Source organism: Periplaneta americana, chromosome 7, assembly GCF_040183065.1.
Source record: "Periplaneta americana isolate PAMFEO1 chromosome 7, P.americana_PAMFEO1_priV1, whole genome shotgun sequence".
NCBI lineage: Eukaryota > Metazoa > Arthropoda > Insecta > Blattodea > Blattidae > Periplaneta > Periplaneta americana.
The window spans coordinates 90919382-90940533 of record NC_091123.1 but is presented as its reverse complement, the minus strand read 5'-3'; the positions used below and the strand labels follow the sequence as shown (position 1 = coordinate 90940533).

The 21152-nt window shown below is 35.6% G+C and overlaps 1 protein-coding gene across 6 annotated transcripts in view; it reads left to right on the top strand.

The window, feature by feature from the left end:
• Window positions 1–10026: 10026 nt before the first annotated feature.
• The window catches only part of U4-U6-60K (U4-U6 small nuclear riboprotein factor 60K), a 76184-nt gene continuing 65058 nt past the window's right edge, over window positions 10027–21152 (top strand). For all 6 annotated transcript variants that reach the window (XR_011333072.1, XR_011333073.1, XR_011333071.1 and 3 more), the window contains exon 1: window positions 10027–10147. The gene's annotated coding sequence lies outside the window, so the exon portion shown is untranslated. The remainder of the gene's footprint in view (window positions 10148–21152) is intronic.

The following is a 21152-nucleotide window of genomic DNA, read 5'->3' as shown; positions in this document are numbered from 1 at the left end:
CATTTTTCAATATTGGGATTCATTTTATTCTTTATTGCCTTGGACTAGATGCATGAAATTTGGCACACACGTTCAATATTATGTTATGCAATAACTCAAGTATTCATTTTGTTCTGTCTGATTATTTTAGTATTGTATGTAATTTTTAATTCGAATATTTGTACTGTAATGAAAGATAAAAATTTTTTCTGGCTAAAAAAAGTGATGTTAACGAACAATAATCAAGGAGTGCATAGACCCATGTTGTCTCTATATTTTGAGCTCAAAAACATGTCATCACAATTTCAGATACACATGCAAAATGATTCCCAAGATTTTATATAATTTATATGAAAATATTTTTTTAACGGCACAATTCTTAACCAATCAATCTGAAAATTTAAACACATAAGTAAGTCTATGAGAGTTGTTTGTGGTAAAAAAATGGAACGAAAATATCCATAGGTTTCTGAGATATAAATTTCACCGCAGTATCCCCTTCACTTAACCACATAAGGGCGCAATATTTAATCGAAATAAAGGCAGGTATTACACATACGAACTTTGCCTGCAACAACGTAATTTTCACACCAAAAATAATATTATACCTTAAATTGCAAGTAAATTGTGTCTCAAGCGTCTCACAATCACTGTTTAAATTTTACTGACGCAATTACACTGCATTTCAGAGAAATATATGTTATTCTTCATGCACTGCAACTAATTCATATGGTTGAAAGACCGCCTTTCGCGATCAGCTGTTATGCGAGTCACGTGGTCTGCCTTACGGCCTGTATTAGATCACGATGGCAGTGGTTAGAAAGAGAAAGTATAGAGTGGTCATTGCGCCGCCATGTTTGAAGAAAATTGAACGACCGTCGGTAATGAACTTATGCGCCCAAAACAAAGTGGGCGTGGTGATAACTGACATTAGAATCGTCAACTGTCTTAATTTCGTTTGCATAAATCAGTTAAACTGAAGTGGAAAAACCTAGTATTTCGTCAAATACGTGCTAGGAACTTAATCTAAACTTATGTACGCTAAATTTAAAACACTTGAGCTATTCCTAGAAGGAATGCTTAAAAGATTAACCTAAGCAAAATTGTCATGTAGTATGACAAGAAGTCCTAGCAAATATAGTGAAGAAAATGTTAATATTCCTAGGTTCTTTTAAATGCGACCTGCAAGATTGCCTATAAAATGAACGAGTATGATTCGGATGATTTTATTAAATTGTTTTCCCAGTCTCTACACGTTGCAAAACTATTTACTATACCATAAGATATAGAATGAAAGTAGGCCCTAACTGTAGTAAACAACCTTTACTCCAAGCTTGTAACGTGGGTGAAACATGACAAAACACGCTTTCAGTTTTTTGTTACAGTAAAGTATAATTATTATCGAAATGTGAACGTGAGGCCAACAGCCGGCTGGTCTGTCTGAGTCTTTCAAGGGCTGTGGCACCACAGATAATTATTAGTATGTAATTGAGCACCCACCTACAATAATGGGGTAAGTAGTTACGAAATATATTCATACTTACACCATTATTGCACGTGTGTGCTCAATTATGTTCTTTCATGTCCTTCCAGTCAAAATACTAACAACAATACGACCTACCCCAGAGTTTTGCGTTATTTTGGATGCGAGTGTCGAAATACAATTTTAATATTTCATTGCTATTACTAGGTTTGAAACGGAATTGTAGCGGTTTTATCCGTATTTAGTTTAACTTTATTACTAGTGAACTATTTATTTGATTAATCGTTTGTCTTCGAAATAGGCCTACTTATAAGCTACAGCTCATCGTCTTCTTCTATAAGCAGTAAGGGCAGAAAGAGCAGAAATAAAGTATGCCGGTGTCGAAATACAGTTTTAATATTGTATTGCTATTTGTTTTTCACTGGGTCTGAAACGGAATTGTATTGGTTTTATCCGTATTTAATGTAAGTACATTACCAGTGAACCATTTATTTTGTTTATGCCGGGCGTTGTTACACATTTATGCATGAAAAAAAATGCTGCTAATTAACAAAACTATGGACTTAACTTCATAAAATTTACATGAAATATGATATATCAGTTGTCTTTTTCCTTTTGACATTGCAGTTATATGCAGCACACACAACAGGCATGTTTTTTCTTCGTTTTTCTTGTACTTCTTACCTCCGTTATACAACATTGTAAGCAGACGAATTTTTACAAAGGTGGGCGCTTAGCTCAGATCTGCCGTGTTTCGCGGTGGCACCGCAAAGAGCGCTGTACAGGACAACATGGCCACTCTATAGTCTTCTCTTTCTAACTCGTTGGTGTCAACCAACCAACCAACCAACATCTTGTTGCACTGAAAGTTTATATGACCGGAGATCAAGCTGACTTGCTTTTGACTCCTCCTTTAATTTATAACACTTTGAAATTGTTCAGTCTAGTTCTTCAGTCCCTGATGTTAAACCATGATGAATTTGTAAAAGATATGGCTGGTATAACTTGGATTTTATTATTTATGTTTGATGATTAAACTTCTGTAGCAGAGTATTTGGATGATTTTTCAATGTTTGTATAAATTTGAATTTTAAATTTTCCGAAAACTCTTCAATTGATGCTATGTCCAAAACTTCATGTAAAAATTTATTGGATGTTGTGTAATCAGCTCCAGCAATTGTACGCAGAACTGTTCTTTGTACACCACGCAGTCTTCTCAGTAGAGACCCATTGACAGATGACCAAGCTGGATATGCATATAGGAGGCTAGCTCTGATTATTGTTATATAGAAAGTTTTCTTAGTCCACAAACTTAGCGATGGCGACTTGAATAGAGGATACAAACGTTGAAACATAGCATATCCTTTGGCAGCAATTTTATTCATGTGAGGCTTAAAAGAAAGTCTATGGTCCAAAAGTATTCGCAAATAAGTTGTTTCTTTTTGATTTGGAATTACTACATCAAAAAGTTTCACTTCAAATGGTTCTTGCGGTCTTCTTTTAGTGAAAATTACTACAGAACTCTTAGAGGCATTGATTTTTATTTTCCAATTTATGAGCCAATTTTCTATCTTGTTTAAGTAATCCTGTAAATTATTATATGCAATGTGAATATCCATGTCTGAAGTGAATATAACTGTGTCATCAGCATACTGGGCGAAGCGACAGTTTTTGTGGCGAGGGAAATCTGCTGTATAGATATTAAAAAGTGTAGGTGATAAAACTGCACCTTGAGGAACACCTGCATTTATTGTTTTTTCGGAAGTAAATGTGTTATTGATTTTCACTTTGAAGGTTCTTTCTGTTAGGAAGCTCTTTATGATATGCACATAGGTATCAGGTAGGTCAGACGTTATCAGTTTTATAAGCAAACCTTGAGGCCATACAGTATCGAATGCTTTTTCAACATCTAGGAAGACACAAACTGTGTGTTGACCACTAATTATAGTGGAATTTATGTGATTACATAAACGATAGAGTTGATGTGTTGTACTGTGGTGTTCTATGAATCCAAACTGTTCATTAGGTATGTAACATTTTTGTTGTGAAATAAATTTTAAGATGATTCTTTCCAGGATTTTACTCATAGTATTTAATAAAGTAATTGGTCTTAAATTTTCCGGATATAATGGGCTCTTTCCTGGTTTTGAGAGTGCAATAATAATTCCTTTCTTCCATTCATAGGGAAAATAATTTAATCGAAGACAAGAGTTGAAAATCTTTGTGAGATATGTTACAGCTGGTAAAGGAAGATTTTGTAATAACTGATTATGAACATGATCAGGACCAGGTGATTTCGTAGGGTTTAGGTCTTTTATTATGTTTCTTACTTCTGAAGGACAACTAATTTCTGGTGAACTTTCTGGACGTTTACTGAAATAGTTTTGAAGTATGAATTCTACATCACGAGTGAAATTATCATTACATTTTGCAAGACTGTTTGTTTGAAACCGTGATTGTAAATCTCTGGCAATAATATCTGCTTTGCCTTGATCGCTATACACAACTGTTCCATCACAGTTCTTCAGCGCATGGTTTTCAGGTCTGGTTCTTTTCCCTGTCAAGGCACGACTAATTTTCCACAATTTTGAAGGTTCTGATTCACAAAGAAGAAGTTTTTCATCAAAATTATCCTGTCTGAGTTCTGTAAGTAAGTTCTTGACTTCTTTTTGAATTTTGTTCAGTGCAGTTTTATCTGCACGAATCTTGTATTTCTGCCATCTTCTTCTGAGTACCCTTTTACAACTTAGAAGTGATTCAAGTTCTATATTTTTCTATTGCACTTGTTTATATGACTTGTAATCTGTAACTCTTTCGATGGCATCTTTAATTGAATCATTTGTTTCAGAAACAGCACTTCTCCCTCCAGTAACATTTTTCAGGAAATTGAAAAAACGTTCTGTAAGGCATATTTTATTGTTCACACTTGTGGTATTTTTTTCATTTGATCATTTACTAAATACAAACATCCTGACATCTTGGTTATTTGAATGAGTTCAATACCCACATCTACAGAATTTGTTTAATTTGGAGGAGATGTGCTGTTTCTGAAACAAACAGTAGGAATAACAAGAACAACAAGTAGATTCTCAATGTTAATAACCTTAAATTAATATAGAAATGCTAATATAAGTTAGAGAACATGTTTTAAACCCATTCATTCAAACTTCACAGCATAACCTGCCTAATAATCACAACTTAAAGTGCAGAAAATATTACTTGCAAAGAAAAAGAAGTTCACTAAGATTCTGTCAAAGAGGACATTTTTAATTATGTCAATAATAAATTCATGATGGCATCAAAGCATACACACAACATTACTCTTCCTTAGTACGTTTTCTTGCATCACCATGATTAGTCATCAGTTGATGTCGTTGGCCAAGTATATAGTTCATTATAAAAATCATGATATTCTGTTGGAATGTATGGTTCCAATTTCTTAATGTCTGATAATTTCTTTTCATTTAAAGCCACATAGCCATGTGGATAAGCAGGAACACTGGGCAGCATAGGAAGCACACTTCTAGAAAGGAACAACTTGAAAGTATGAACAGTCAATCCATCAATAAAATTCCTTCCTGAGATATGATCCACTTCATATTGGAACTCCATAAAGTCATTCACATGAAAAGTTACTTTCTGATCTCTTTTTTTTCCTCTTCCCATGGACTCAATGGACAGAACAGACTTCTTGAAATAGGTCTTCCACCAATGGTTAAAGTCCAAAATGTCTGCAGTTTGTATCATTTGAGCAGAGAATCTGTTGTTCTTATTTGATGCAACTATTAACTCTATGTATTCTTTTATTGAATAGATTCTGTCTGATGTGCGAATCTTCCCCTTTATAACACCAAAATCTCGATCACAGGGCATGAAGGAATGCCCACGAATCGGAAAATAATGGTATATTTTTTTTCAATCTGCCAGTAGTAACAAGAGTTTGGAGAAATCGAACAACTGTGTTATTCCTATTCTGACCTGGGCAGCTATCAGAGAAAATGTGTAGGTATTTTGTTGTGTTTGGTAACTCGATGCTTATGTAATCTAAGATAAATTAACAGACTTCATCTGGATCTTTTTTTAGCCAGTCCCTCGTGATATATGTACAATTTTGCTGTGTTATCCCTCAAGTTATGTATATTAAATACATTAACATTAAGTTACCTGAGATAGAATGCTTCCTGCATAGGTATCTCTGGCAGATGCAAATTCTGCATATAATATATACATATTGAAGCAGTTTCATTGTCTTCTTTGCAGAGATTAGAACAATATTCCATTTTTTGGTGAACTTTTTGGCTCTTCTTTTAAGGACAATAAACTCTACTCCTGCTACACGTTTGGCGTTATCATTCAGCGATGGACTTTTCATCCTTACCGATAGTTGTTCGCATGTACAGCAGGTATCAATTTGTGGCCTCCCAAATGATAGACTGAATCGCTCCTTAAAAATTTTGCGGTATAACCAGTAGGATACCTGTTGGTCAGGATACTTCTCCATAAAGGAGGCATGCATTAATGTGATATTTAACCTCTCGCTCAAATATTCTATTTCTCTTGATGAGTAGTGAGATTTTTTGGTTGGAATGAGCGTATGTGATCTTCCACTAATATACACACCTCCCCAGAAGTTGCATTTCCAGAAGTGTTTTTACCCCTCAAATCCTTTGGAGATCTTCCAAGCAGTAACAAAGATGTTAGACGACGAATGCGACCCTTTGTCACACCAGGCAAGTTTAGAAATGCTTTGGCACACACTTGTTGTCGTCCAGAACTACATGTCACATAATACTTGAAATTACGCGAACGTGGCTTCTTTGGTTCATCTCCCTGCTGACGTCTCCTTTTAACTTGCACTACTTCCACTAATGCTTGTAAATACGAATCCTGTTCGTCTTTAGTTTCTTTGGCATAAAAGTTTATAAATATTTCTTCTCGATCCCCCTCCAATAACCTTCCAAAGCACTTCAATTTACACCTGAAGGAAAGAGAGATTATGTTATGTGACGAAAAGTATAACAGGAGTAAATATGGATTTAAAATATTATGAATCATGTTACATTGCCAAGTATGATTTTCATAACAGCAACGCTATTGAACAGGTAAACATTAATACTGTGGCATACTCACTTGCAATCATTTCCAATTTTCTTCTTTGCGACCACCTTAGGAGCATAGTTGATATGTTCTAACCCCTTTACTCTTCCTCTTTTCACATGTTCTCGTTTGTATTCAACACTTTTTAATCCTTTCTTTCGTTTTTTCACTACGGACAAAACAGCTCCCTCATCACTACTAGACGCCATGTTGGAATAGTACTATTGGGGGGAAAATAGCAGCGCTCCTTGTGGAGAACAGAAACAGCACCTCTCCAGGATAAGTGTTGTTACTGCACAAAACGGAAACTTTCGACTAAGTTTGCAAGCAGCAGTTATGTGATGGAAGTGTTGTTTCTGCACAAAACTGTAGCATTTCAGTCGGTAATTGCGATTGTGCTAACAACTCATATACCGTCAAACAGTGGAGAAGTGTTGTTTCTGAAACAAACGATTCAATTGTATATGTGTATATTTGTATAGCTGTATCTATATCACTTTTAGTTTGAATTGTTGGATTTCCAGGGATATTGGTAAGAATTTCTTTGTATAAATCCCAATCCGTAATTCTTTCACTCCTCGTGAAGAGTGTGTGACCTTCGCTCGAATTAATGGTTAGTAGTACAGGATTGTGATCAGAATTTAAGTCAGCTGTTGTTGTAACAGACAGTATGTTTGCAGTATGATGAAATAGGGCCACATCTAGAATATGAGGTGCAGATCTAGCATTATGAGGGTAAAATGTTGGGATGTCAGGAGTTACAATTGCATAATTATTTTGAGTACTGTGAATCTGTAAGACTTTCCCTCTTGAGTTCTGAGTTAAAGAGTTCCAACTTTGTTGTTTAGCGTTTAAATCTCCTAAAATAATGAAATTTTTGGTAGTATGTATGAGCTTATCTAAGTCTGATAAGAGCAAAGGTTTTGTAGGTTGGTTGTACACAGCTGCTATTGTTGTTTCACGATGATTGAGCAATATAGTTATGGCAGTACATTCAACATTTTCCAGGTTCGATATTTTAATAGGATTGTGAGAAATAGTTTTCTTAATTAGTATTGCAGTTCCACCACCTATCCCTATCAGTTCTGTAAATTTTATAATTCTTGATTTTTATATTGTCTGTTCGATTTAAATGTTTCATTTACACAAGCAATGTCAACAGTGTTGTCTTGCAAGAACTTTGTAAATTCTAATAGTTGATTTTTCAGTCCGTTTGCATTGAAGTTTAAAATAATAAGTGGTTTTGAAATTACTGATTTAGGGTGAGCAGCCATCTGCAGTTGAGAAGGTCAGTACACTTTCTATCAGAATAATAATTTTAGACCATGTGTCATTACATTGTCCAAGCTTTTGTGAAACTTCACTTAATTTCTTTAAAATTTGTTGCAGGTTTATGTTTTTTGAAAATATTCAGAATGGATTTCAAATCCTCCATGGTGGACGAAGTATTTGATGTATACATGTTTTGTTGGCTTTGAGGGAACCTTCTCTTTGGCAGTGGAGGAAATTCTTTATTATTGAGTGTAGGTGGTATTGATTGTTGTACAGGCTTACTTGATAATCTCATGTTGAAAAGGTCAATATGTTTTTTAAAAACTGGACATTCTCTGTAGTTTGAGGTGTGCTCTCCCTGACAATTTGCACATTTAGGGGTATAATCAGGCCCTTTGAATGGACAATGAGCTATTAAATGTTTATCCCCACATTTTAAGCATCTTGGTTCTCGTTTACAAACTGAAAATACATGTCCAAAAGATTGGCAATTATGACATTGACGTAAACGAGGTTGAGGATTATAAGCCTCGACTTTAATGATGATGTTGTTTATGCTGTTTAATTGCAATATTTCTCTTGATTTTGGATTATTTTCCAATGTAATTTGAAAGATGGGTAATCTGTAAGAATAATTCTCATCATTTTTGTTTTGTATCCATTGTTGAACATTCAATACTGGAAAGTTGAGAGACTTAAGTTCGTCTGAAATTTCCGCTTCTGTGATATTGGGTGGAATATTTTTAATCAGAACTCTTATCGGACGATTGTTGGTCGAAGTAAAAGAATAAAATTCATATTTGTTAGCACTGAAAATATCCACGAGTCTATTGTAATCTTTATCGTTATCGCACAAATATTTGATACCTTCATTGGAATAAACAATTCTTAGGTTGCCCTGTAGGTTGGTGCGGAATTTCTGATTTTCGGAGAAGAAATTGGGTAGTTTTGTAGTTTAAACAATGGGTGGAGGTTTCTTTGTTTTTGATTGTACAGAGTTTGACGTTGTAGACATTTGTGGATTGGAATTGACATTTAGTGAATTTGTCTCTGTTGTTTTTACTACATCTATACTATCAGAGTTTGACGCCATTGAAGAAGCAGTGGCTAGTACTTGAGATTTATTGTTAGTGGGTATGCTTGTTTTTACCATTGATTTAGCTATTTTGTTTGCTGAATAAAATCGTAATGGTCTTTTTGGATGTGAATACTCATCATCATCGCTGTCATTTGGTTCTTTCCTCACCTTCAATTGTTTTATTGTTGATTCTGCAGATATGTGTTGAAAATTATTTATTGCATTATTCGAAGTTTGAGAGGTTTCCATTTCTTCATTTATAGTTTCACTTGGATAGAGGGATTTCTGATTCTGAATTGAGATGCGTGGTAAGTCTGTGTGTAAATCAAATTGTTCATTAACTAATGTAGTGTCCATGCTTGAGGATCAAGATCACTCGAAACACTCGCACAAAATACGAAAATATATATACTGTTCACAAAGAAAATAAGTATTAGTATCAATAATAAAATGTAAAATAGTAACACTAAGTATTAACACAATTGGAACACTTCACTTTAACACGTTAAAATCTGACAAACTATTTGTATACTCATCAAATTACACCAACACAATCACGTAATTCGAATCGTCCGCCATTCCTGAGTTCGTGTCTCGTGATGGTGTTGGTCATTGTGCCATCTGTTGACGATTATTGAACTATATCAAGCCGGCCTCGCCTGCAAACCCTAAAGCCTATATAAAAGGGCTATCTGTTAGTATATATGATCTAGGATATTATGCACGCCATGGTCTAGCTGCTGGTCTAGCACACTCTATCTTTCTGATGTTGGCAACGTAGAACGTTTTTTTTTTTTTTACTACAACATGTTGAGATCATTCACTGCCATCGGATCACTGCAAGAAAGTCAGATGAAAAATTATAAGAGTGAAGGTGAAGGGAAATTCAATATGGTGGATGGAAGGAGGGACAAACCTGGCAAAAAGAGATCCCTCTTGTCCCTCCTTCCCTCTGAAAGTGGAATTTACGATATTTCAACCCATATTAATAACTATAACATGGGTAAATATAATGATTCAACCGTGACTATAATTTTAAAAGCAGCTTTATATTTTAATAATTTTAACATCGATTCATTTGGACGTTTTGTTATGTTTGAGGGAAATTCGAAGTGCCGAGACTGGCAGCACTGTAAAACAGCTGAAGTGCAAGAGAGTAGGAGACGAAGAGGCGTTTCGTTTTGAGCTTGTTTGTGTATGTGAACTGTGTTGTGTGGTGTGTAATTTGAATGAAATAGGTATTGTAGTTGTTTTTAGTATATGTAACATTTTACAGCAATCTGAAAAAGAAGCTGTAGCATATGTGCTGTTTTTTACATTTACAGTGCGACATAATCATATGACGCACTTACATAGGCCTACCTATATTTAGTTTTTAACTATATCAGAAACGAACAAAACCTAACCTAATTATTGTTGTATTAGTTTAGGAATCTATCGAAATTGTCTTTCCTATTCACTGCGCTCTGGGTAAGTGACATTGAGGATTCCCGACATTGATATTTTTGTCAAGCGAAACCCTTTGCAAAATGCCGGTTCTCACTGTTGAATATCTGATAACTTTGTGTTCAATGTTGAACACCGTTGTTTGGGGGTAAATTATGTGAAATGCCATGAGGGTTTCAGCCTCAACCCGAAAGGGGGAGTGGGGTGAGTCCACAGTCCAATTAACACTTCCATTGCTGCATTTTTCCAAGTTAATCTCTTGTCCAGAATGATAGGCTAGACCTATTTAACTTGTGAAGAGTTGGATGTTTTCTCATCAAATAGAGTAGATTCCTTCTAGTTCCCTTTAGACCTCATTCTAGTGAAAGGTACCTACTGTTTTGTTCTGAATAACAGAGTTTAGTTCTTTTGCACCAGGCCTTCAATCTTTTTCAGTGCACCTCGAAGGATGTATTAGAAAATTTTTCTGTGACAATTACAGCCATATCATTTGCAAATCCAATAGTCAAAAAGCTCAATATAGGGCATCCACCAGCCACTGAATGAATATTGCACACTTTTATCACTGCCAATGTGGCGCTATAAACCAATTTTCAATACATTTATGGCACCCACACATTTCACCCATTTCAATTCTTATTGTGCTCTCTCTCTCTCTCTCTCTCTCTCTCTCTCTCTCTCTCTCTATATTTGTGTCGGTTGCCATTTAGTGGAAGTGAATCGTATTAATTCCAGGAAGTAAATATGGCGACTTTCATAATAATTACATTTTACATGTTTCGTGATATATTAAATGCGTTAATGCAGTAATAATTATATATATATATCAGGGGCGTATATTGTGGGTGTTCAAGGTGTGCGCTGGACACCCTGTAAATTCGATAATCTCATTTTTTTTATTTTAAGTTGTTTTATATAATGCAACAATAATTTTAATTTATCACAATTTGAATGGGTGGTAATCCCATTGGAAGTTGACGTATATAGTTCAAGACAAATTTTAATTTATTACCATTTAAATATTTTAAATGCCTGCTGGTTGAATGTGCACACCATCCCCAGAACAGCTTTCATTTCATAACGTAGACTACGCTCTACCTGACGAAGTGGGATGAGGTCTGGTCTGGTTGTGCAGCCCGGAGAAAAGAACAGAGAGTTACTGCTACAATTCTCTGCGCGCGCACAGTGGCATGGTGGGGATACTCGAATCTCTCAAGCTTGCAGGTTGTCCTGTATACCGGCAGCTGAACTTGTCAATTGTAGCATTACAAAATATTGTGTTTGACGTGTGTGTGTTTACTGTTTGTGTGAGTGAATTTACTGTGTTTAGGTTTTACTAGTGTTCATAGCTGTGTGCCAGCACAGGTTAACAATTTAAATTACTTATTTAATGATAATAGCACTTGGAAATGTACACTGTAAAAGATCTTTTGCAAAAGCCATTCTCTTCTCGCCCACTAGGAGAGAAATTACATATAATGAATAAGGGTAGACCTACCCCCGCCACTTCCGAATTTAGTGCAACAATATAAAACAAAAAGCGAACAATACACTAGACATTTTTCTATTTCACAATATGGAAATGTAGAATAGTTAGCGGGTTGTGGAACTTCAAACAGGTTATTTTGCTGGCCATGGTTATTGTTTGATTATAAGTAATGCAATTTTGAATAACGTTATTTGTAGTTGCCTCCTTTCTCCAGCATTTGCAGAGCAGTCATTGAAACAAAGTGATTAATTTTTAAGAAGTTGTGGTGCGAGTACTTTGAATAATATTTAAATGTCGTTTTCTTTTAATTTTATATCATTTTTCCACTAGTTTAAGGGCATTTTAATGATCATTTTAAGTAGATTTTTAGGTCATCAACATCCGCCCCATAGTCATTAAATATAAATAATACTAAATTATATTTAAAAAATGGCAGTTAATGTTGACCCGATATTTCACCTTGGCCTATAATAATTGTGCGAGATAGACCTAACTATATATTTTTAACAGAACACCCAAACTCCAGGTTCAGCATACGCCACTGATATATATATATATATATATATATATATATATATATATATAATTATTACTGCATTAACGCATTTAATATATCACGAAACATGTAAAATGTAATTATTATGAAAGTCGCCATATTTACTTCCTGGAATTAATACGATTCACTTCCACTAAATGGCAACCGACACAAATGGCAGGGTTGGCAATACATGAAAACGAAATGATACTAAATGTGAGGAATGTTACTACAGATGTGTAGTATTACGTGACAGGTTAGGTTAGGTTTGATTAGGTGTGTAGTATTATGAGAGAGGCTAGGTTAGGTTTTATTAGGTATGTAGTATTATTACTATGTTGGCGACACTGAAATCTACTGTTACATTAACGAAATATGGCCGAATTCTTCGTTCACGCATGACGATTTTGGTATGTAAGTATGGTATGTATTTAGGGCGGGTCGGGTGAGTTTTACAGCTCTCTCAGTGATCACATCAATTTCTACTAATCAATACAGTAAATCCAAGGCATTTTCAAGATATTTTATCAAGTTTTTATAGTGGCTGGGAATAAGAACTATACACCATGAATATAACTTAATTGTTTTATTTTCCTATGTCGCGTTGAGAAGTTACACAAGGATTTAGCTGAAGGTGTGACGTGATGTTGCTTCTACACGCTATTCCCTCTCCCAGCCAGCCAAGATAATTATAGAAGCTTGTATCATGCAGTCAGCATTGTTGTGTGGCGCTGTGCTGATATTCTTCACTCCATATTCTATGTTAATTTAATAAGAGTTTTCTTAATTAAAATGCCTTGTTGCAGTGCTTACGGTTGTACCAATTCAAGTATAAAGGAGGAAGAAAACAAGAAGCTAGGTATATCTTTCCACAAATTTCCTGATAGATCGACATCGCCTAAAAGGTTTAAAATCTGGACAGAATTCTGCAAGAGAAAACAGTTTATACCCTCATCTAATGCTGTGTTATGTTGCTCACATTTTAGTGAAAAAGATTTTGAGGTGTCTCAAAAAAAAAAAAAAAACAATGAAAGACGAGAAGTTTAAGGGTCCTAGACTAAAATCAGGGGCAATTTCTACTGAAAAAATAGGAGTAATTGCTGGTCCATCTTCTTCAAAACAATCGCGTATTGAGAGATATGAAATGAAGAAAACGAAAGAACTTTGTTCGAGACATATTGGCAACACATGAAACAAGTAGTAATATACCGGAAGAAACTGTAATAGAAATGACACATGAACACAACACACAACATTTTAGTGTAGGCCTAGAAGTACAATGTGAAATTGGGGTGCACTTCCAAACAGGGGCAGTGGCATTTCCCCTAAGGTTAGAGCCTAGTTTAGGTGTGTGTGTATTAATCGAAAAGAATGTCATATAAACATACGTCTTAATCTCAATATTTTCTAGCCCCTAATTTTCGATAAATACACACACACCTAAACTGGGCTCTAACCTTAGACGAAATCCTGTTGCCCTGTTCGGAAGGGTTCCCTGAAATTGTACTGAGGTGTTCAGAAATTATTCTTCATTGCCCATGCTGCAGTCTGTTAGTGATTCAGATTTCAATGGTGATGACGAAGATGACAGCTTTCATCTTGAAACTTCGCAAGAAGAAAGCTATAGTGAGCGTGGTGATGATGATGTAGAGAGTGACGTTGAAAAAAATTATGACTACTTTATTGTAACATGAACTAGTTTATTATAATTATATAAGTTTGTGCTGCATGTAGAAATAGGGTTAAAACTATTAACCATTATGCATAGGGTACAATACTTCATATTAAAGCAGTTTGTGTGTGTGGTGAAGTGTTTTCTTGGTCTTCATAAGCAATGGTAGGAAAGCGATCACATACTAGTTGCATTGGCATTGTTACTTTCTGGCATCATATTTACATCGTTTCATTCATTATGTAGAACATTGAACATCACAATGATGTGCAGAACAGTGTTTGATCAAATTGTGAAAATATTTATTGCCCCATTATTAAAGCACCATTGGAAAAATGAGAGACAGGAGAAAATAAAATGTGTAGAAAATTCTGGAAAGGATGTTATGGTGGCTGGAGATGGACAGTGTGATTCTCTGGCATATTCTGCAAAATATTTTGCTTATTTAGTCATGACTTACATACGGGTGCCATAACAGATTTTGAAATACTACAGAAAGGAATGGTAAAAGAGGAACTGGAGAGGCCAACTTGTGAGAAATTACTGAATAGATCATGAAAGAAGAAAAATCTGATATAAAAGTGTTTCTTTCGGACAGATACAGAGGTGTTCGTTATTTTCTCATGACACAATACCCTCATATAGGACATGTTTTTGATGTGTGGCATTTATCTAAAACTCTAATGAAAAAAATTAAAGCTGTGGGAAAAAGGAACCCTGAATTAGAATAATGGAAAAACAGCATAAACAATCATTTATTGTGGACAGTCAAATCATGTAATGGAAATGCCTTCATATTGATTGAAAATTTCATTTATTTCATCGCATAAAAAACGAACACAAATGGATGGAAGATGACAAGGAGAAAAAATGTCAACATGATCCGCTTATTGAGGAAGAAAAGAGAAGAAAAGCCTTGTTCAAACCACAAAGTGATTCCTATGCAGTTTTGAAAAAAATATCCTACACAAGTATTTTTCGAATGATTTGGAGCATGCAAAATATTATATTCATACAGGCAATCTTGAAAGCTATCACAACCTTTGCCTTAAATATACTAAAAGAATTCATTTTCCATACAGTGGTATGCTATTTAGATCGATAGTTGCTATTCTTGACCATAACTCGAATTTAAACAAACAAAAATCAAGGTTCAAAACACACTACTCAAAGACATCAGGTTCTTGGATCATGAAACAAAAGTACTCATCTAATGATAACAGCTGGAAGCTGAATGTAATGAAAAACATATTTGACTATTTTGAAAAGCATAGGCCTACACCTGAATTACCTGAAGAAGAAGAAGAAGAAGAAGAAGAAGAAGAAGGTCAAGTTGAAAACTCAAACTGATAAGGTTTTATGTCATAGAAAACCATTTCATATACGTGAAGGAACTGTCAATCCCCAGTGTAATAATGTGCTCTCATGACAAGGGAGTGAGTGAAGGAGCATTGTGACATCACTGACTGTTTTGTTTTCCTTGCATAGCGCACACCCCGTTTGATCAGTTTACCTCGCACTTGACCAGAAGAGCATTGTATTTCATAATCCACCATAATCTACTCCCAACTAAATTTCGATTTTTGTGTTCTGATCCCCTTTAAAGCAAAACATGAAGCACTGCAGCAAGACTGTTCTTTTATTACATTTGCTTTATCTTCGCTGTAGCAGCACTGCAGCAACCATGCAGCAAATCCAAACACTGCTTTATGAGTTTGCTGCATGATCCATCATTTCAGAATATGTGTTTTGGTCTTTTGCAACATCATCTAGTAATAGTAATTTCATGTCATTATCATGAAAGTCCAAACTATTTAACATGTTCGTTTCTTTTAAGGTTAAATTTATTACTGAAATAATAGAAGCCTATATTAATTGTCCACCATTTTGCAGTCATCTGGCTGAATTGAATTTTTTCGACTCTCATTTTGCTGCAGCAAAGTCTTGAAGCACTTTACTGTAGCACTTAAAAAAAAACGCAAGGTACTTTGCGGACAGTCCCTGGTTGTAGCCGCCTTTAGCATTTCCCCAAATAGGCTCTTGATAATTTGCCTTTTCTCTAGCATAAAATGTATCCATCTACCATCTGGTATATTATCGTCTCAAAGGGCTTTCGACACCACTTCACATGAAGTTTATCAAATGCACCTTCAGTGGCTAAAAATGCTCCAATGGCAATTTCTTTCAAAGTCAGCGTCTTCTCAATAGATGAGACAACATGGTGAAGCACTGCTTCTGTGGATTTACAAGGTAGATAGGCAAATTGATACATGTGGAAAGGAAAATCCTTCAATACTTTGTCTCTAATGTACCTATTCACTAATCTCTCCATTGCTTTAAGAAGAAAGGAAGAGGGGCTTATTGTACGATATGTCTTGGCATAGCTAGGTTGCCCAGGTTTGAGTATAAATGTCACTTTGGTCTATCTCCAAGGCAGTAGAACTTTACCAGAGGCTAAGCAGACCTTGTACATACTGCAAGGTAGAGGATTTATGGTTCAAAGAAATTAATGGCCTATCTTGTTTTAGTCACATTCATCAGATTCCAATCCTCTTTTCCGGTTTAGTTACCTCTGATCAGTCAATTAATCATTGTCTGCTACTTTTGAGTTCGAGAAATGTACTCTTACTAGTTGAATCAGTGTTTCCTTACTGGACTGTGTGTGACTACCATCATGTAGTTTAATTATGCTTACTAAGGTGAGCTCCTTGGCCAATAGCTTCATAAGTCTTGCAGTGCTAGGAATGTTTTCCATCCCCTGGCAGTGCTGCCTACATGACTGTCTTTTGGCTTTATGGATGGCTTTATCATTACTGGTGAGTAATTTTCAGTAGGTGGTCCAACCACCAATTCTTATTTGCAAGTTTAAAAAGTTTTCTTGTTTTTTGCCTAAGTGTAATTAGGTCTTCAGACCAACAAGAAACTTCCCTTGGTGAGCCAACAGCCTTAGCTTGGCAATTATTGTGGTAGGCTAGGAGAGTGAACTGTTGCAACTGGTCAACTGCCCCTCTATGTCTACTCTAGAACGAATATTCCTGGAAATACCTGATACCAATCACTGGATTAGTAATCTGTGATTTGATTCTAAAATAGACGTACCAATGATCGTAAGCTGAAGTATCCAATGATACATGCCAGTTTGAAACTAGATCCTCAGCTAATCTAGTTCCTGGCATTATGTTGATAACTTCCCTTCTCTGCGAAGTAGCAAAAGTTGATTCGCTACCTTTGTTAAGAATATTTAGGTTAGTACTAACCTAAATATTCTGCCAAGTGTTCGCCTCTTGGACTGATGTCAGAAATTAAAAATGTCTTAATTATAATATAAACAACAAGAATACTTTTAACACAAATAAATCACTTCACAGCACATGGTGAGCATTGACATCAGTTATTCCCATCTCTTTGCAATGTGCAGTTAATCTTCTCACCATCTCCAGATGAGAACAATTAAGTCTTCTGTCTGCCCCTTCCATTATCGATGTTTCAATTGTTGTCATATCCCTGGAACAGAACTTCACTTGGAGCAAAGCATTAATCCAATTTCTAACACAAATGCAAATTCTTAAATTTTCAGTAGTGTTGTTGTTGTTGTTGTTTTCTAATGCCAGGCGTTTGACAATAACCTCTTGACAATTGACAATTGACCTCTTGCACTCCAATATTATTTTCAGTAGTGTGATTATGGAGTAAACCCCATAGTGCAGTTAACTCCCCTGTGTATCCAAGTTCTTGAATAAGAGCTATGTATATATTTTCCTTAGCTAGCTTTTTGCTCAATAAGGCAGATGCTCCCTTACAATATTGTAAATTAATTTGAACTATTTCATAGTTATTAAATTAAAGTATTTACCTTACACAGCCTCTTGAGAGGTCCCGACAACCATGGACTCTGGAGAATTTCTCTTCCTCAAGTGCTGCCTCCTGTTCTTTTTAAGCTGCCGTTTTACTGGGGTCAGATAGGATCTTAGGGAGATCTCTGTCCATCTCAGTAAAGGCAATCAGACCACTTCTAATGATTTTGGCAGCTGATTCTTGGTCAATCAATAAGATTAGTCGCTGTCTCATAGAATCAGTTTGCCTCTACTTAAGCAGTTGTATATGTTTAAGGAGCACTTTCAGATCACCAGTTGTTAAGTCCTGGGTTCTAAATGCCACCTTAACTGGCTTAGAATGGTCTTTTGCCTCCACCACCTTCAAGACAAGGTTGTTCTTAAGTTGAACTCCATTGAGATGTCTCTGGAGCCAGTTTCAGTACTAATTCTCACAGAAATAGATCAGGACCCTATCCTGAAGTGGAAACATCCTAAGAAGAGATAGAGATTCACCAGAGTGTGCCTCATATATTCCCATCAAGATCGCTGCCTGAATATGCTTGATGTCATTGACAACAAACTTGTCATGATAAGAAACCCTAATAATATCCATTTTGTATGAAGCTAAGACTTCCCTGTAAGAGACTCCAGGTTCAGTGCCCCTGTGTCTCTTAACAGGTCTAGTTTTAACCAAAGGTCATGTGTCTGTACTGGTCCTAGTTCTTTTGGAAGTCCCTGGCCCAGCTTAGGTCACACCACTGCTAGGTTGAGGAAAGGGGTCCGGTTGTATAGTGCATTCAGTTCCTTTCTCTTTAGCTCTAGCCCTTTGTAACATTCAGTAATTATAAAGATATGATGGAAAGGTATGATGTCATTGATGACATCACAAGTTAGTTATAATACATATACACCGCCATGTTTTTTAATTCACGATTTGATTATATATTATAGAGTTAATGAGATTAAATTGAGTGTATATAATATTTAGTACTCACCATTCTGTTTTATTCATCATTCATTTCGACTATTCCTCGAGTAGTATAAGCACGTATAAGCCGTTGTACTTCATTTCTGCTTGCCATATCCTGAGTACACTTTGGGATTGTCTTGTAAGAAACTCAGTAAAATTTGAGGAGGCGTATTCAAATCATATGATCATAAGGAGTCGAATTATTTGTATCTCTTACATAACAAACGTCTCTACTAAAACCGAAATATTCACATACAGTAGCTATGCTTAAGTTAGTTTCACTACTAGCTATTTCTAAAGTCATTCCATGAAGCCAATAATATAGTCTTTAAGAACGATGCTCTGCAAAATTGAAAATTTACACTCTTCCAATCAAGTATTTTTTGTGATAACAGTCTTTTCCTTACATTTACTGCAATGTAGTTCGAAAGGAAAATTCACTTTTTACGTTCATTTGTGAATTTTAACTGTTTTTCACAACACACATGATTCTTTGGTTCTTCTGATGGAAGTAAGGTGTATTCTCTACAAAACTGAACACTTTTTTCTACACTTTCTAGTGATGATATAATATTACCTATCCATGTTAAATTCTGTAGTATATTTTCCTCGTGTTGCACTATTCTACTATCACTCGCTTCCATACTGGTACTCGAAATAATGTCTGCTATGTATGTCAACCTTTTTAGTACTACGTATTCTGCCATCTATTGTTTTGTTTATAGACTATTATCATAGAGATAGAAATAGTCGTTATAATTTTACAGATAGATGATTTTGACCATTGATTTGTAACTTGTCTTTTTGGCTTAATGACTAAGGTGTCGGACATATAATGAGATGTAAAGGTTCTTGGATTGAATCCGACTGTTGGCAATGGTGAGTAAATAAATTGTAGAATTGTAATGTAATGTATATAGAGTGTAATTATAAAATTGTAAACATGTAGGGCCTAAGATATGTAAAGCCGAAGAACAGAAAAGAGAAAGATAGGAGTAAAGAGAAGGAAGAGAGACAAAGAGAGAGGAGATAAGAGAATAATTTTAATTAAATACTAATGTTTTGGTAGTAGTGACGTCATCAATGACATACATTTCCATCGTGTCTTTAAATTTACCTAATTTTCTTCTTTTCTGATAACTTTTTAGTGCTCAGGTGCAACTGGTTTATAGAAGAGGCAGTGATGTCCATTTCCTTGTCAGGTGATAGGTTTCTCTCAACTGGAGAGTGCCAGTCACCCATCTTTGTTTTAGTTTCTTTAGAGTGTAGTTCGTCCATTTGGGTCCATGAGTAGCGGGGAAATAAAGGTCACCCAACTCAGAGTACCGATTGTATTGAGAAGGCTAAATACTATAGGGTTTCGCCTGGTGCCCTGTAGAGATTATTAGTGACACTCTCATTTTACTACTCCAGTGTTATACAGCCCTCAGCACGATGCTTTTACACCTTTGATTTGGCAGACCAGAGCCCATATAGTAGCAGTGCTCCTACTGGAAGTTTCTCTGAAGTTCTCCAACTGGGACTTCTTCTAGTTGGTAAGCTGCTTCTTTGTCTGGTATCTCCACCGTGACTTCTCTGATATGAGTATCTCTGCCAGTACAGCTCCTGGTTTCATAGGATACAAACAAGCCCCTGCCACACCAACTTCAAGGTCATGAGGCTTCTATGAGTGTTACAGACTAAAGTACCTTCTTAGAATTCTCCAAACTGTACTATAACTCATTTGAAGATACTTAGGCACCTGACTAACACTCCTAATTTGATTATAATTGTTTTTACTTCATTACTTGTCTGAAGTATTTCAGCATCAGTGACATAATTTATCACCTTTGGTCTTTAAGATTTCTTCTTATCAGCAACAGAACTAGTTTCCTCAAACCTCCTGTTTAAATCTCTTCTCTTAACTTGTGAAGTGTTCAGACCTTGAGAAAAACTGCTCTTTCTCTCATAATAGCACTAGGAATGACTCTAGAATACAAGTAAGTAGGCCTAACTAAAAGCTGTGCCATGACTGTGCCAACTGTCCTGAAAAGTCTCTGAAGTAATTGTGCAAGATTCCAATATTCAGGTAGGTGCGGAAGGTCAAGTTGTGGAAATTGATGAAATGAAGTTCGAGAAAAGAAAATACCATAAAGAAAAACGTGTTGAAGGTCAGTTGATGTTTGGTGGATTGACACTACCAATAAACAATTTTTTTCGCCCAAGGAAAATGCTCGCCTTTCATTTTTTTTTGTAAGGAACTATACAACTTTTTGGTCCAAGAAATATTCGCCTTGGATTTGGTGATTGTTTTGGTGCAAGGGAAAGTATAATTTT